General features: G+C 48.7%; 1 protein-coding gene across 2 annotated transcripts in view; it reads right to left on the bottom strand.

The window, feature by feature from the left end:
• RIMBP2 (RIMS binding protein 2) overlaps positions 1-15,363 on the bottom strand; it is a 104,755-nt gene extending 89,392 nt beyond the window's left edge. For both annotated transcript variants that reach the window (XM_081966848.1, XM_081966847.1), the window contains exon 1: positions 15,276-15,363. The gene's annotated coding sequence lies outside the window, so the exon portion shown is untranslated. The remainder of the gene's footprint in view (positions 1-15,275) is intronic.
• Between the last annotated feature and the right edge of the window lie 1,917 nt (positions 15,364-17,280).

Here is a 17,280-nt window from a genome sequence, read left to right on the forward strand (position 1 = left end):
AGCCATCATTCTCCATTTTATTTACGGGATAGAATCAAGATCACGTGAAGTGTTAATACCACTTTATAAGGCCTTGGTAAGGCCCCACTTGGAATCCTGCATTCAGTTTTGGTCGCCACGATGTAGAAAAGATGTGGAGACTCTAGAAAGAGTGCAGAGAAGAGCAACAAAGAGGATTAGGGGACTGGTGACTAAAACACATGAAGAACGGTTGCAGGAACTGGGTGTGTTTAGCTTAAGAGAAAGAAGGACTAGGGGAGACAGGATAGCAGTCTTCCAATATCTCAGGGGTTGCCACAAAGAAGAGGGAGTCAAACTATTCTCCAAGGCACCTGAGGGCAGGACAAGAAGCAATGGGTGGAAACTAATCAAGGAGAGAAGCAACTTAGAACTGAGGAGAAACTTCCTGACAGTTAGAACAATTAATCCGTTGGACAGCTTGCCTCTAGAAGTTGTGAATGCCCCAACACTGGAAGTCTTTAAGAAGATGTTGGATAGCCATTTGTCTGGAATGGGACAGGGTCACCTAGTTGGGCAGGGAATTGACTAGAACAGCGCTCACCAACTGGTGGTCCATGAGAAAATTTTGGTGGTCCACAGAAAAAATAATTGCAATTTTTACATTGCACTCAATCAGGGATCCTCAAACTATGTCCCCTAGGACCGATAGGTGCAATAAATGCTTGTGTTGCTGCAGAGAATCTCCCCCTTTAGGGTCTTTTTCTGTGGGTCGGTGAGGGGCAGAAATTCCGACTTGGGATCTGCTTCAGACTCCTGGTGGGGGCTTTGGGCGAAGGCGGGAGGCAAGAGCTGGAGGACTTTGTTCCAGGGGGACTGCATCAATGGCTGACCATCTCAGCCCGCTGAGCCGCCAGGCACCGGCACCTGGCCTTGCACTCCCGCAGGTCTTCCCTCTGCTTGGAAAGCCTATGCTCCTAGTCCTCAGTGAGGTGCTTCTGCTGAGCCTCCTTCTCGGACAGATCCAATTTGAACTGACCTGTTTTGCCAACTCTTTTCTCCTGGTGGCTGCTTAGCTCCAGCAACGGCTTCCTGTTGGGGGCCCTAAGGAGCCCGGGAGGGCAGGCGAGGAGTGGCGAGTAGAGGCTGGCAAGGCACCCCTCGACGTGAGTGAAATTGAATTGACCACGCCCACCCAGTCAAATGACCATCTAGCCACGCCCACCCAGCCGGTCATTAGGCAGATCATATTAGTGGTCCGCGGGATTTTAAATTATGAATTTAGTGGTCTCTGAGGTCCGAAAGGTTGCTGACCCATGGACTAGAAGATCTCCAAGGTCCCTTCCAATTCTGTTATTTCATTAACATCTCTGTTGATTGAGTGCCATAACCCAGGAAAAGGTGTACCATAGGTTAGATACTGATTTGAGATTAGGGTGAAGAAGCTTGAAAGAACCTACCAACTTGTTTCTGGGGGCCTTCCAAATTCCTTGCTCTAACTTTTGATCACCTTAGGCTCACGCTTCGCTTGCATTTCCAGCAATGGTTCTACTGCCGCAAAGTTATTCTTAGACAATAATAATACAATACAATGCAATGCAATACAATAGCAGAGTTGGAAGGGACCTTGGAGGTCTTCTAGTCCAACCCCCTGCCTAGGCAGGAAACCCTATACCATTTCAGACAAATGGCTATCCAACATATTCTTAAAGACTTCCAGTGTTGGAGCATTCACAACTTCTGGAGGCAACTTCTGTTCCACTGATTAATTGTTCTCACTGTCAGGAAATTTCTCCTTAGTTCTAGATTGCTTCTCTCCTTGATTAGTTTCCATTCATGGCTTCTTGTCCTGCCCTCAGGTGCTCTGAATACCCCTGCCTCTTTTTTGTAGAAGCCCCTCAAATATTGGAAGACTTCCATCATGTCTCCCCTGGTCCTTCTTTTCACTAGACTAGACCTACCCAGTTCATATAACCGTTCTTCCTATGTTTTAGCCTCCAGTCCCCTCATCGTCTTGGTTGCTCTTCTCTGCACTCTTTCCAGAGTTCATGTTCAGATTTATGTTCAGTCATGCTAGGCTAATGGGAAGGCTACGATGTCCATTCCCCTTAAGAGACTCATTCATTTCTTTTAGCACCTCCAGGAATGCTCGAAATCATTCAAGTCACATCACTTCACGGCAGAGCTGGTTCTGACTTGTACAGCATCTCAAAAAGATCCCCGAGCATCGTCCACGCCTTTGTGCATGAGCTGGGAGAAGGAGAGCATTTTTCAATTTGTGTCATGCCGTGTTGTGGATTCTCCAGGGGAAGTTCTATTTAGCAGGTCTGAAGACAAATGACGCCGTTGGTCTTCCCGCCCCCAATTATTAGCAGTAATTCCCCCAAGGGGGAGGGGGGTTATATTTCAGCCCAATGCAGTGGGGGATTAAAAGCAAGGCGCCGCCACCTTCTGCGTCCTGAACAATCTCGAATTGAGTCTCTTTGCATTCTTGTAATGTCAAACCAAACCACAATTGAGGACCATGGGTGGAAGAATGCAAGGAATGGCATGTTGGAAGCGAAGAAGATTAGAACACAGGAAGGAGGGAAGGAAGGAAGGAAAAAGAGGGGAGGAAGGAAAGAAGGAAAAAGAGGGAAGGAAGGAAAGAAGGAAAAAGAGGGAGGGAGAGAAAGGAAGGAATAGATGAAGAAGGGAGGGAGGCAAGGAAGGAGGAAGAGGGAGAGAGGGAGGGGAAGGAAGGAGAAAGAGGGAGGAAGGGGAAGGAGGGAGCAAGGAAGGGGAAGGGGAAGGAAGGAAGGAAAAAGAGGGAGGGAGGGAGAGGAAGGAAGGAATAGAGGATGAGGAAGGGAGGGAGGCAAGGAAGGAGAAAGAGGGAGGTAGGGGAAGGAAGGAGAAAGAGGGAAGGAAAGGAAGGAAGGAAAAAGAGAGAGCAAGGAAGGGGAAGGGGATGGAAGGAAGGAAAAAGAGGGAGGGAGGGACAGGAAGGAAGGAAGGAATAGAGGTTGAGGAAGGGAGGGAGGCAAGGAAGGAGAAAGAGGGAGGGAGGGGAAGGAAGGAGAAAGAGGGAGCGAGGAAGGGGAAGGAAGGAAAGAGACAGAGGGAGGGAGGGAGGAAGGAGGAGAAAGAGGGAGCGAGGAAGGGGAAGGAAGCACGGAGAAAGAGGGAGGGAGAGGAAGGAAGGAAGGAATAGAGGATGAGGAAGGGAGGGAGGTAAGGAAGGAGAAAGAGGGAGGGAGGGGAAGGAAGGAGAAAGAGGGAGGGAGGGGAAGGAAGGAGAAAGAGGGAGCGAGGAAGGGGAAGGAAGGAAAGAGACAGAGGGAGGGAGGGAGGGAGGAGGAGAAAGAGGGAGCAAGGAAGGGAAGGGATCTACATATGGCTCACTGCAGTGGTGGGTTCTAGATCCCGGTGCAACGGGGTCGGGCGCCCACCAGATAAACCCGTGCAGCGCACGCATGCCTACTTACCGCCCGCAACACTCTGCGATGCTCCAGCTGCTCAGTGGAGCATCGCGCAGGTGCCGTACACTCCGTGCCTGTGCGCGGAAGCACCGAAAACTTCAAATATCGGTAAGGAGGGTCGGCAGGCAGGTGGGCCCTCCAGAGCACCGTACCGGAACGGTACCTGTACCAGGGCGTACTGGTCGTAACCCACCACTGGCTCACTGCATTGTACCAGCTGTCTGCAAGGAGCATCCATCCTTCCCTTCCCCACCATCCAGGTCAGAGCTGAAGAAGCTTCTTGGATGAGAAACGAAACATCTTCAAAGAAAAACCAAAAAGTCCATTTGCCTCTTGGAAAAAAAAAAGGCCCTTTGCGACAACCAGGACTTGGAGCGCTGAGAATCTCCCTAGACATTTAAAGGTGCTCTGAAGCCCCACGGAATTCCTAGGAAATAAGTGGGCCACCCTCTCCCTTATTTAGAAGTTTGAGAAGAGTAAAGGGCCAAATATGATGATTCTAAAGGGCAAAAGAAGCCTTATTTTGTCTACTGTGTTTAGCCCCAATCAAATTTCTTCCCATTTTCCATAGGCCAACAATACTTCCCCCTCCAGCAAAGAAACCTTCCTCTTAATAACCAAAAGAAAAGTCATTAAAAGCCCATTTTCAAACAAGGCAATTGTTTCTATATTTCACATCACGTCCAATTATTTTCCCCATCCACTTTCTTTCTCTCTCTTTCTCTCTCTCTCTTTTTAAGGTCGGGAAATGGGGGATCTACTCATAATGGATCAGAGAGCTTAGAGTACCTTGAATGCATGGAGATAAGAGAGTTTGGCAGACTAAAAAAGAAAGAAAGAGCGGAGGGGGGGGGGGAAGGACACTCATTTGAATAAACCCAGCAAGCTTCTCCATGGATGTCATAGCAACTCTGGAAAAAAAACAAATATATGGAGTGGGGGGGGGGATGCATTAAGTTCTTACGTGCCTGCTAGAGAATTAGAAGGTTCCTGGAGCTTTTAAGACAGATGCAGCATTAATTTGTCAATAACAAGGAGGCATGTTGTTGTACATTTAATCAAATGTGCCAAACTAACAGTGACAGTTCTGGCAAAGTAGTTCACTTCCTTCTATCCAGGACATTTGGCATATAAGCACTGTGTCAAGTTCAAAGCACACTTACGTTGTTGCTTTGACTATTATCACTTCTCAGCTTGCCAAAGAACCAGGGGGGAGGGTGAATTGAAACGAAGGCTCCAGACCATGAAGACGATGACCCATGGGAGCCAAGGACACTTCTGCAGGTGTTTGCCAAAACCAAAGACTTTTTCTCATAGCAATAGCACTTAGATTTATATACTGCTTCACAGTGCCTTACAGCCCGCTCTAAGTAGTTTACAGAGCTTCTGGCCCCCAACAATCTGGGTCCTCATTTTACCCACCTCGGAAGAACGGAAGGCTGAGTCAACCTTGAGCCGGTTCAGAATCGAACTGCTGGTAGCGGGCAGAGTTTGCCTGCAATACTGCCTTCTAGCCACTGCACACCATGGATGGATGGATGGATGGATGGATGGATGGATGGATGGATGGATGGATGGATGGAAGGAAGGAAGGAAGGAAGGAAGGAAGGAAGGAAGGAAGGAAGGAAGGAAGGAAGGAAGGAAGGAAGGAAAAAGGGGGAGGGAGGGAAGGAAGGTAGAGCAATAGCCCTTAGATTTATATACCGCTTTACAGTGCTTTAGAGCCCTCTCTAAACAGTTTACAGAGTATACACACAAACACACAGACACACAAACTTTTGAGAGTGGGCAATAGAATTTCATTTTTAATGTGTGCCAGTGTCTTCACAGTAAAAAATGACAATAAAGAGGATCTTTATTTTTCTCTTCTCTTCTCCTCTTATTCTCTTTCTATTCACGCTTCTCTTCCCTTCCCTTCCCCTCCTCTTCTTGCTTGTCCTCATTCTTATTCTACTTCTCTTCGTTCTTCCCTTCCCCTCTTCCCTTCTTCCCTTCCCTTCTCCTCTCCCCTCCTCTCTCAACAATTGTGCTGGTTTCATTTCGCTCAGCTTTGTCTGGTCCTCAAAAACAAAGACTGCAGGCTAGGTCTCTCTGTGACACTTCCATCGAGTCCCCTTCTTAACTCGCTCTTCGACTCCAGTGTCTATCCACGGTGGGACCCCCTACTTAGAAACAATTTCTAAAAATGATGGCTGGCGTTCTCCAACGGCCCCTGGCCGAGCAATGTTTTCATGAACTGCTGAAAACAGGTTTGTGCCTTCAAAACACCCGGCTGGAGAAGTTCATAAAAAGATTGTACAGATTCAGCAGTTCGTGGCTCAAGGAAGGAGAAGACCATATGTCCATTTTTAGTAAGAGGAGTCTGTTTGGAGAGAGGAGCTCTCTATACCTCAGATGTCCTTAGCTTGGGGATTGCCCGTATTGTACAGGTAGTCCTCGACGTACGACCACAACGGAGCCCAAAATTTCTCTCGTTAAGTGAGACACGTGGGAAGTGAGTATTTTTGCCCTGTTTTGCGACTTTTCTTGCCAGGGTGGTTATGTTGATTGCTGAAGTTGATAAGTCAGTAAGCCAGTTGTTACGTGAATCGGGCTTCCCCATTTGACTTCGCTTGTCGCAAAGGTAAAGTTTCCCCCCGCACGTCTGTGCTAGTCGTTCCCGACTCTAGGGAGCGGTGCTCATCTCCGTTTCAAAGCCAAAGAGCCAGCGCTGTCTGAAGGCGTCTCCGTGGTCATGTGGCTGGCATGACTGAACGCCGAAGGTGCACGGAACGCTGTTACCTTCCCACCAAAGGTGGCCCCTATTTTTCTACTTGCATTTTTTAACGTGCTTTTGAACTGCTAGGTTGGCAGAAGCTGGGACGAGCCATGGGAGCTCACTCCATTACACGGCGCTAGGGATTCGAACTGCCGAACTGCCAACCTTTCTGATTGGCAAGCTCAGCGTCTTAGCCACTGAGCCACCACGTCCCTTTTTTGCTTGTCAGAAGGGCGCAAAAGGGGATCACGAGACACAGTCGCAGCTGTGAAAAATGGTGCTAAGTCAAACATTTTTTTTCAGCGCCCTTGTAACTTTAAACAGTCACTAAATGAGCGGCTGTAAGGCGAGGACTAGCTGTATCCTAGCTCTCGTTTCATGTGTCTGCAGAGCTCAACAATGGCCAATGGGCAGAGGGAAAGTTTGCCTTATCTTGAGTCTGTCATTTGCACCTCCATAACTGTCTGGTTTGGCTCTGCAACCCAACAAGACAGACAGAGACTTCAGAGGAGAATCAGAACTGCAGAAAAAACAATTCCTACCAACCTGCCTTCCATTGAGGACCTGCACACTGCACGAGTCAAAAAGAGGGCTGTGAAAATATCTACAGACCCCTCACATCCTGGACACAAATTGTTTAAACTCCTACCCTCAAAACGATGCTATAGGGCACTGCACACCAGAACAACTAGACACAAGAAGAGTTTTTTTCCCCAAACGCCATCACTCTGCTAAACAAATAATTCCCTCAACACTGTCAAACTATTCACTAAGTCTACATTACTATTATTATTAATCTTTTCATTGTTTCTATCACCCATCTCCTCCCACTTATGATTGTATGACTATAACTTTGTTGCTTATATCCTTACAATTTATATTGATTGTTTTCTAGTGTGATTTGATTTCTTCTTTGTACCCTATGACTCTCAATAAGTGTTGCACCTTATGATTCATGATGAATGTATCTTTTCTTTTTATGTACACTGAGAGCATCTGCACCAAAGACAAATTCCTTGTGTGTCCAATCACACATTCTATTCTATTCTATTCTATTCTATTCTATTCTATTCTATTCTATTCTATTCTATTCTATTCTATTCTACATTCTATCTATTCTGATTTCTTATCCTATCCTATCCTGACCTTCTATTCTATTCTATTCTATTCTATTCTATTCTATTCTATTCTATTCTATTCTATTCTATTCTATTCTATTCTATTCTATTCTATTCCATTCCACTCCACTCCACTCCACTCCACTCTACATTCTATCTATTCTGATTTCTTATCCTATCCTATCCTATCCTATCCTATCCTATCCTATCCTATCCTATCCTGTCCTGTCCTGTCCTGTCCTGACCTTCTCTTCTCTTCTCTTCTCTTCTCTTCTCTTCTCTTCTCTTCTCTTCTCTTCTCTTCTATTCTATTCTATTCTATTCTATTCTATTCTAAAGCCAAGTTCACCAAGTTCTTCTTGCTCAGGTCAACAAACATAGTAGCAACCCTGAAACCTCCTAGATGGCCTTAGCCAGGCTCGCTGACCCATGGTCCATCCCTTCGTATAGCGGCTCTTGTGTTTCCCATCCACTTTCCGCTCGGATCATGGTCCCAAGTCAACTGGCTCCCAGCCACCGTCTGCAGCCAAAGGATTTTAATCGAGCAGCCTGGCCCAACAGAAGGCATGGCAGCTCACCGCAGGCTTCTCCTGGCTGTCCAGCAAAGCTGCAGTCCATCCCTTTAGGAACTGCAGGCGAATAAAAGGATCGTCTGGCCACCTGGTTTGCGATGCCAATTCCTCTTTTGTTTCCCCACATTTCAAAACAACAACAGCAGCAGCAACAAAAATTTCTACTTAGTTGGCCAAGGTTTTCTGGGGTTGGGAGCAACACCACTCCCAACCCCAGAAAACCTTGGCCAACTAAGTAGAAATTCAGCTTCTGGAAGCCATCCAAGTTCTTTCTTTTCTTCCCCCCACTTCAAGAAGTCACAAAAGAGCAGCAAATTATTAGCTGTTCGATTCCTGCGTCCTATTTTTATTGCGTTGATGCCCATTCTATTTTGTTGTTCAGATGCCCTTTTCAGAGCTTCTAATCTGCATTTCTGCTTTGAGACTCTTACCAAAAAGCTGGTCCTTTTCCAAATAATAGTAATAATTAGATGGGTCAAGTCCTATCTCCAGTGCTTGGTTCTGGATTAGGAGATCTTAGAAGACCAAGGAATCTTCTCAGCCTTCTGACCTAGGCTTCCCAAGATCATGAAGCAGACTCCTGGTCCCGATAAAACCTCTTTTAATTAGATTAAAGGGAATTCCTCTCCAGCAAAGTCTGGCCAGCAGTCTTTCATGAGATTTCCCAACCACAGACCTTTATCAGGCTTGGAGAGCTGCCAGGCCGATATCTTTCAAATGCCACGCTGTAGCAGCAATTCCTTGGCAAGAAGTCTGGAACAGATCTTCACCCTAAAGGTTTGAACTCCTGCAAACTCCCCTCCTCTTTTGCTCCTCTTTATTCCCTATGGGCGGGGCCATTCACCATCCACCTGTGGCTTTACTCCTGAGTTGGCCCTTATTCCTTAGCTGGCAGCTCTGCACATACGCACATAGGGAACAGACTCCAGCTGTTCTTCTGCCCCACTGATCTCCGACTCCGAAGGCAGCTGATAACTGTTGGACGGCCCTGGCCCCATCTCTGCCTCCGACGCAGAGCCCTCGTCCGAGCCTTCCCCAGACTCCAGGACTGGCCCATGTTCCTCTCCAACCTCCTCACTGTCTGAGTCTGCCACCAGCTCTGCTGGTGGGCCACAACACTCAGCTTCAACAGTTCCCCTCCCTAAGAAGCCCACTACTCTTCTGCACATGGATTCAAGCATTCCATAGGACTGGATCTGGAGAATATGAGGGCCATTACTGAAAAGGCCCATCCCACCTATTTTTTGAGGGAACCGAGAGAGGTAGACCTTTTTTTCCTGGATTTGGCGGAAGGAAGCCAAGTCCTTTTTCGAATTGTGGTGTTGAAGAAGACTCTTGAGAGTCCCTCGGACTGCAAGGAGAGCAAACCAGACCCTCCTATAGGAAGTCAACTCTGTTCTTTAGAAGGACAGATCCTGAAGCTGAAGCTCAAATGCTTTGGCTACCTAAGGAGAAGAGGGGACTCCTTGGAGAAAAGACCCCGATCTTGGGAAAGACGGAAGGCCAAAGGAGAAGGGGACGGGCAGAGGAGGAGATGGTTAGATAGGGTCATCAACACAATGAATGTGGATTTGGACAAACTCCAGGAGATAGTGGAGGACAGGAGGACTGGTGTGTGCAAACTGGTTCGCTCCAACGATCAGGTGGGCCTGTCCACCCGCCCCTGCGCCCCTCACCTATATCTTCTCGGCTGATTCGCCTCGACTCAGCTGTCCGTCCCCCTCCCCCCCCCAGCAGTAATGCAGAAGGCACCGTATTTTTCCAACTATAAGACGCACCGGAGTATAAGACGCACCAAGATTTTGAAGAGGTAAATTTTTTAAAGAGGTTTTTGCACTCTGCTGGCCTCCCAAACCCTTTGCACCCCTTGTTTTTTTGTGTGAAAAACGGGGATGCAGAGAGTTTGAGAGGCCTGCAAAGTGCTCCTGGAGGCTGGGGGGGGGCAAAAATGAGCAAAAAACAGCCTGTTTTTCATGAAAACGGGCCCATTTTTTTGCAAAAAACCCCCAGAGCATGCATAGGCTTTGGGAGGCTTATAGAGTGCTCCTGGGGGCTGGGGGGGGGAGCGCAAAACTGAGCAAAAAGTAGCCTGTTTTTTGCAAAAACAAGCCCATTTTTTGCAAAAAACAAAACACCCAGGACATGCATAGGCTTTAGGAGGCTTGTAGAGTGCTCCTGAGGGCTGGGGGAGAGGAAATGACCCATTTTATGCTCATTTTTTTGCCCTCCCCAGCCCCCAGGAGCCCTTTGCAGGCCTCCCAAACCCTCTGCATATCCATTTTGGGCTTTGGGCATTCGGTGTCTAAGATGCATCCAGATCTTCACCCTATTTTGGGGGTGGAGAGGGGAGAAAGGTGCGTCTTATACTCCGAAAAATGCAGGTTAAGTGGTGCGGCGCGCAATCCCCGAACTGGTTGTTAATCCCACCACTGGAGACACGGCGTGCTATTGGGGTCCGTGAAGTCGCAAAAACGCGGCTTAGCGACTGAACAACAACAGCAGATTTCTTTTTTTAAAATAAATAAATAAATAAATCTGCTAGGCCTATTTTAGGCTTAGGCTATACAAAGTAAAGTCTGCTTCACATCAAGTGAACTTCATGGATGCATAGGGTTTCCTTGGCAACGGGATGGGAAGAGAATCCCGCTGCTTGCTTTTAGCATATTTCCTCCCCCCCCCCTTTTTTTTGACCTCTTACAATGCTGAAGGTTCCTGGTGGTCTTTCATCCCGATCCTAACTGGGTGAGGGTCTGCTTAACTCCTACGTCCAAGGCTCTGAAGACCGAGAAGACCCCAAGATGGCAAAACAGAGCTGAGATGGTCTACTTAAAAATTCCCAGCTCTCCGCCTCCCCTTCGCTCAGCCGCCTTTCCCTGATGGACAAGCAAGCCACGATGGTTCGTGGCACGTCTGAAGAAGCCCTGCGCGGCTCTCGCGGGGCTGCGGTGGAAGCGATTTTATTAAGATGCCCACATGTTTATTTATTAGGTAGACCGGATAGCTCGCGGCTTTTATCTCAGGGATGCCTTTGGAAGGGGGGGGGAGCCTCTCCTCTGGGTTGCTGCTACTTAGCGATTGTCTTTGCTTATTGATTCCAGCACTTCACTTCTCAGGGGCCGCTTGATGGGGGTTACAAAGACATTAAGATGGAATGATGAGTTTTAACAACAGCAGGCAATGCGAAGCTATGAAGGATGAGTCTTGTTCCCCACCCCACCCCCACCCCAAAAGGGGTGGTGGTAAGGAATAGAAGGTCCCAGATGAATTGACATCTAACATTTATTTATGTATGATTGTATGTATGTATGTTTTTCTGTATCTGCTCATGTGGTGGCGCAGTGGTTAGAAGGCAGTATTGCAGGCTGATTCTGCCGGCTGCCAGCAGTTCAATTCTGATCGGCTCAAGGTTGACTCGGCCTTCCATCCTTTCGAGGTGGGTAAAATGAGGACCCAGATTGTTAGGGGCAATATGCTGATTTCCTTCCTTCCTTCCTTCCTTCCTTCCTTCCTTCCTTCCTTCCTTCCTTCCTTCCTTCCTTCCTTCCTTCCTTCCTTCCCTCCCTCCCTCCCTCCCTCCCTCCTTTCTTCTTTCCATGGTGCACAATGGTTAGAATGCAGTATTGCAGACATGCTATGCCAACTGCTAGAACTTCGATCCTGACCAGCTCAAGGTTGACTCAGCCTTCCAACCTTCCGAGGTGGGTAAAATGAGGAGCCAGATTGTTGGGGGACAAGAGGCTGATTCTGTAAACTGCTTAGAGAGAGCTGGAAAGTACCGTAAAGTGACATATAAGTCTAAGGGCTATTGCCCTCCCTCCCTCCCTCCCTCCCTCCCTCCCTCCTTCCACGGTGCACAAGGGTTGCAGTATTCCAGACTAATTCTGCCCACTGTCAGGAGTTCAATCCTGACCAGCTCAGGGTTGACTCAGCCTTCTATCCTTCTGTGGTGGGTAAAATGAGGACCTACATTGTTGGGGGGCAAGAGGCTGACTCTGTAAACCGCTTAGAGAGGGCTGGGAAGCACCATGAAGCGGTATATATGTCTAGGTGCTTTTGCTATCTCAGGGAAGGACTCTGGCCAGCTGACAATTCAAAAGACGTTGAAAGGAAGAGGTTCTGCGGCCCATTTCATGTTACAACGGTATTGAAAAAGTGCCTTGAAACCGGTCCTCACACTTACAACTACTGCAGCATCTCCGGTCCTGGGATTAAAATGCAGGCGCTTTAGTACGACCAATTGGTGGGGCATCGCAGAGTCACATGACTGCCATTTGCTTGATCTTCCCAGTTGTCTTCCTATGAGCAAACTCATTGGGGGGGGAGGGAAGCTGGATTTGCTTAATGACCGCACACAATTCGCTTACAGTTAAGTGATTCACTTAACAACCAGGGCAAAGAATTCACAAAATCAGGCGTAATTCACTTAAGAACCGGCTTGGGCTGAGAGAGAGAGAGAGAGAGAGAGAGAGAGAGAGAGAGAGAGAGAGAGAGAGAGAGAGAGAGAGAGAGAGAGAGAGAGAGAGAGAGAGAGAGAGAGAGAGGGAGGGACTGGCTCAAAGTCACCCAGCCGGCTTTCATGCCAAAGAGGAGACTAGAACTCACCGTCTCCTGGTGATTGATATATAGTCACCCAGCCTGCTTTCATGGCTAAGACAGCACTAGAACTCACCGTCTCCTGGTGACTGGCCCACTTACCAAATTAGCTTTCATGGCAGGACTAGAACTCATGGGCACCTGGTTTCCAGCCTTGTGCCTTAACAACTATACCAATACTTATACGTATACACGTACCATAACTGTACTTGTACACATACACAAACATGTACACACTTGCACACATTCAGAAGCTCCCCAAAGGATATATCTAGACCAATGAATCCTTCCCATTGGCAGAACCAGCTTGCCAAACTCCAGGGAGGGATAACTTGGAAATGCAAGAGAGTTTCCCATCACATCCTCCTCCAAGCGAGGTTTGGTGCAACCCCTTCTCCCAACCACCCATCATCATCATCCACCCAGAGGCAGCCAAGATGCAAAAAGGCAAAGAGATACTTGGGGGGGGGGGGGGAAACCCATGGTGAATTTCATCCCAAACATTTCAGAGACAGACAGAGAGGGGGAGAGAGAGAGAGAGAGGGAAGGAAGGAAAGGGGCAGAGAGAATGAGGGAAAGGGGTAGAAGGAGAGAGAAGGAGAGGAAGAGAAAGAGAGAGGGGGAAGGGAGAAAGAGAAAGGGAGAGGGAGGGGCAGAGAGGGAGAGAGAAAAAGGGAGAGGCAGAGAGAGAAAGAGAGGGAGAAAGAGAGAGGGGACGAAGAAAGAGAAAGGGAGAGAGAGAGAATAAGGGAGAGGAAGAGAGAGGGAGGAAGAAAGAGAGGGGGGAAGAAAAGAGACAGAGAAGGAGAGGGGGAAGGGAGAGAGACAGAGAGAGAGAGAGAGTGAGAAAGGGGGAGAGAGAAAGGGAGAGGGAGAGAGAAGGAAGGAGAGGGAGAGAGAAAAAGGGGGAGGCAGAGAGAGAGGGAGAAAGAGAGGAGGAAGAAGAGAGGGAGAGAAAGAGAGGGGGGAAGGGAGTGACAGAGAAAGGGAGGGAAAAGGAGAGAGGGAGAGGAAGAGAGAGGGGGAAGAAGAGACAAAGAGAGAGGGGGAAGAGAGAGACAGAGAAAAGGAGCGAGAAAAAGGGAGAGGGAGAGAGAGAGAAAGAGAGAGGGAGAAAAAGAGAGAGAGGGAGGGAGGAAGAGAAAGAGAGAGAGGGAAAGAGGCATAACGAGAGCAGGCATTTCAAGGCTCAAAGGCTGTTTGGAAAAACCACGGTCCCATGAAATCAAAGAGGAAGGAAATGAAACTGGAGAATTGAGGGGTGGGGGAGGTGGGGAGGGGGCAGAAAGATATCGATTAGCAGAATGACAAAGTTTCCCCTTGGTGCAGACCTCCAGACCGCGGCTGCAAAGCAGCTTCCACAACATCAGCTTTCAGAAGAGGCCAAGATCAAATCCGGGATTGGTGTGTGTGTGGGGGAGAAGAGATGACACAGACTTTTCCTTTCTTTTCCTTTAAAAAAAAAAGATGGACGTACTTTCTCCTCCCGATGCATCACCCCGAAGAGAGGACGGCAGTGGGGAGTGGGCAGGAGAGGGGCACAGAGGGGAGAGCAAATGGCCAAAGGGCAGAGCAGCTCCAGAGAAGGAAGGAAGGGAGAGGGAGGGAGGGAGGGAGGGAGAGAGAGAGAGAGAGAGAGAGAGAGAGAGAGAGAAAGGGGGGAATAATGTAGCAAAAGGGAGAGAGAGAGAGAGAGAGAGAGAAAGGGGGGAATAGTGTAGCAAAAGGGAGAGAGAGAGAGAGAGAGAGAGAGAGAGAGAGAGAGAGAGAGAGAGAGAGAGAGAGAAAGGGGGGAATAGTGTAGCAAAAGGGAGAGAGAGAGAGAGAGAGAGGGGGGGGGATAGTGTAGCAAAAGGGAGGGAGGGAGGGAGGGAGAGAGAGAGAGAGGGGGGAACAATGTAGCAAAAGGGAGAGAGAGAGAGAGAGAAAGGGGGGAATAATGTAGCAAAAGGGAGAGAGAGAGAGAGAGAGAGAGAAAGGGGGGAATAATGTAGCAAAAGGGAGAGAGAGAGAGAGAGAGAGAGAGAGAAAGGGGGGAATAATGTAGCAAAAGGGAGAGAGAGAGAGAGAGAGAGAAAGGGGGAATAATGTAGCAAAAGGGGGGGAGAGAGAGAGAGAAAGGGGGGAATAATGTAGCAAAAGGGAGAGAGAGAGAGAGAGAGAGAGAGAGAGAGAGAGAGAGAGAGAAAGGGGGGAATAATGTAGCAAAAGGGAGAGAGAGAGAGAGAGAAAGGGGGGAATAATGTAGCAAAAGGGAGAGAGAGAGAGAGAGAGAGAGAGAGAGAGAGAGAGAGAGAGAGAGAGAGAGAGAGAGAGGAAAGCGGGGGGGAATAATCTAGCAAAAGGGTTTAATCCGGTGCAGATCTTATGCTGCCGGCCTCAGAGACCCAGAGCCCGTTTCTTCCGACTGTCCAAGCTCCTCTCCCTTTATCTGGGAAGCTTTTGAAGGCCATCAAAGCCCCCCACCCACCCACCCCCAGCAGCTACATTCCAGCAGAATACCAAAGTTTGGCTGCTATCCGGATGGCCTCCCTTGCAGTGGTGGCTGGTCAGCCCCGAAAGAGGTTAAGAGAGGGAAGAGAAAATTAAAAACAGAGAGAGGAGAGACACAGAGAGAGAGAAAGAAAGGGAGGGAGGGAGCCAGGGGAGAGAGAGAGAAAGAGAGAGAGAGAGAGGGAGGGAGGGAGGGAGGCAAAGGGTGGGTGACCCTCTTAAGCCAGTTAAGCAGATAAATCTATTTTTAGGAGGAAGGAGTCAAATGGGAACAGACCGGTCAGCAAAAACGTAAAACAAAACCAATCACCGGATGCCTTACCTTCAGAAATGCAGCCTTTATCCTCGCAGACCAGAGCGGAGAAGAGACAGGGGGAAGAGAAAATAACCAATTGGAAAATAAAATCAAGAGGAACGAGCCCTGGGTGGCCGCAGAGAGGAGGAGGAGAGGAGGCTGGAGGAGGAAGAGGAGGAAGGAGCAGCAGAAGAAGAGCTGGCAACCCCCCGTGCGCCTGTGAGCTGTCCAGAGGCTCCTGGGACTCTGTGCGGGGAGGCAGGGAGGGCGCATCATTGGCCATGCAGCAGGCGCCACAGCCTATGGCACAGCAGCACTTTGGCGCGCGCGTGTGCTGTGCAGAGAGCTCAAATGCACGCACGCCCTGGACACCTACCAAGATGGCTTTCCTGGGCTCGGCGGAGAAAACTCTCCTCCACCCGAGCATCAGGCTGGGAGAAGGCCCACCACCTGCTGGTGGGGTGGATGGATGGATGGAGAGAGAGAGAGCGTGAGAGAGAGAGCAGCAGCATAATGCAGGGAAACGAAGCGTGGGGAAGGGGAGGTGGGCCAGGGGGGTGGGGGGAGAGCTAGCTGTATGGAAAGGGCTTCGGCTTTTCCTCCCTGCCCAAAGCTGGTCCAGGAGGACTTCAACAGGTCTTGGGGAGAACCTACCAGGAGATCGAGGGATGGGATGGTGGGTGTCCTCCCTGGCATCCAGGACCCCGATGGGCCCAAGCATAACGCTACCTTTGAAATCCCCCCTCCTTCTCAGCTCCAAGGAATCCTCTGGAAGGTATTTCGGAGGGGTGAGGTGGACGTTTCCTACCAAGGGGTCCTCCTCCTCCTTTTCCCCTCCTCCACCCCCCCCACCCCGACAAAAGAAGACTGCAATCAACTTGCATTCCCAATTTGCAACTTCTTCTCGCCCGGTGATCAGGCAGCTGCCTAGCAACTGGAAGAAAGAGGAGGAGGATGAAAAGAGAGATCTCTTCTTGTGCTAAATGGAACACGGACTCTTGAAGATGGAAACCAAATCTTTTAGCCCTTTTAGGAGGAGAAGGAGAAAAGAAAAGAAAAATAGGAATGAGAACACCGCGGTATTAATGCAATCCTAAATTGCATTAAGAGAGGAATACAATCAAGATCAAAGGAGGTACTAATCCCACTCTATAAAGCCTTAGTAAGAGCACAGATAGAATACTACATCGTTCTGGTCACCATGCTATAAAAAAGATGTTGAGGCTCTAGAAAGAGTGCAGAGAAGAGCAACCAGGATGATTAGGGGACTAAAACATACGATGAACAGTTGTAGGAACTGGGCATGGCTAGTCTAGTGAAGAGAAGGACCAGGGGAGACAGGATAGCAGTCTTCCAATTTTTGAGGAGCTGCCACAGAGAGGAGGGGTCAAGCTATTTTCCAAAGCACCTGAAGGCCAGACAAGGAATCATGGATGGAAGCTGAACAAGGAGAGATTCAACCTGGAAACAAGGAGGAATTTCGTGAGAACAATCCACCCATGGAACAGAAGTTGCCTTCAGAAATTGTGGGAACTTCATCCCTGGAGACTTTCAAGAAGAGATTGGACTGCCATCTGTTCAGAAAGGGTGTAGGGTCTCCTGCTTGAGTGGGGAATTGGACTAGATGACCTACAAGGTCCCTTCCAACTCTGTAAAGCTGTTATCCGTTACTAAAGCAAGGTCTGATGATGTTTGGCTCAGGCCAGGTGAGATGAGCCATTTCAAAAGAAGCAGAAGAAAATAGAAAGAAATATTTCAGATCTTTTCTTGCACGCCTGCCACAGCTATTTTTAAGAATGGACGATCAACGCGAGAGCCCCTGTCCTTATTTCAAGTGTGTGGCTTTTCTACAGCCATGTCCTTGCGTGCCTTTTTACAAGCGACATTCTCCAACGCGGGAGACCATGGAAGGTACTTCCCAAAGCTTACGTACACAGGCTTGTCCATAAAATGGATTTGGATGTCCCAGTGGGTTGGATAGAGGGTAAGCTCTGCAGCCATAATAGTTCCTTGTGGGGCCATTCCATATTTC

The sequence above is a fragment of the Natrix helvetica genome (genome assembly GCF_964273705.1).
Source record: "Natrix helvetica genome assembly, chromosome: 14".
Classification (NCBI taxonomy): domain Eukaryota; kingdom Metazoa; phylum Chordata; class Lepidosauria; order Squamata; family Natricidae; genus Natrix; species Natrix helvetica.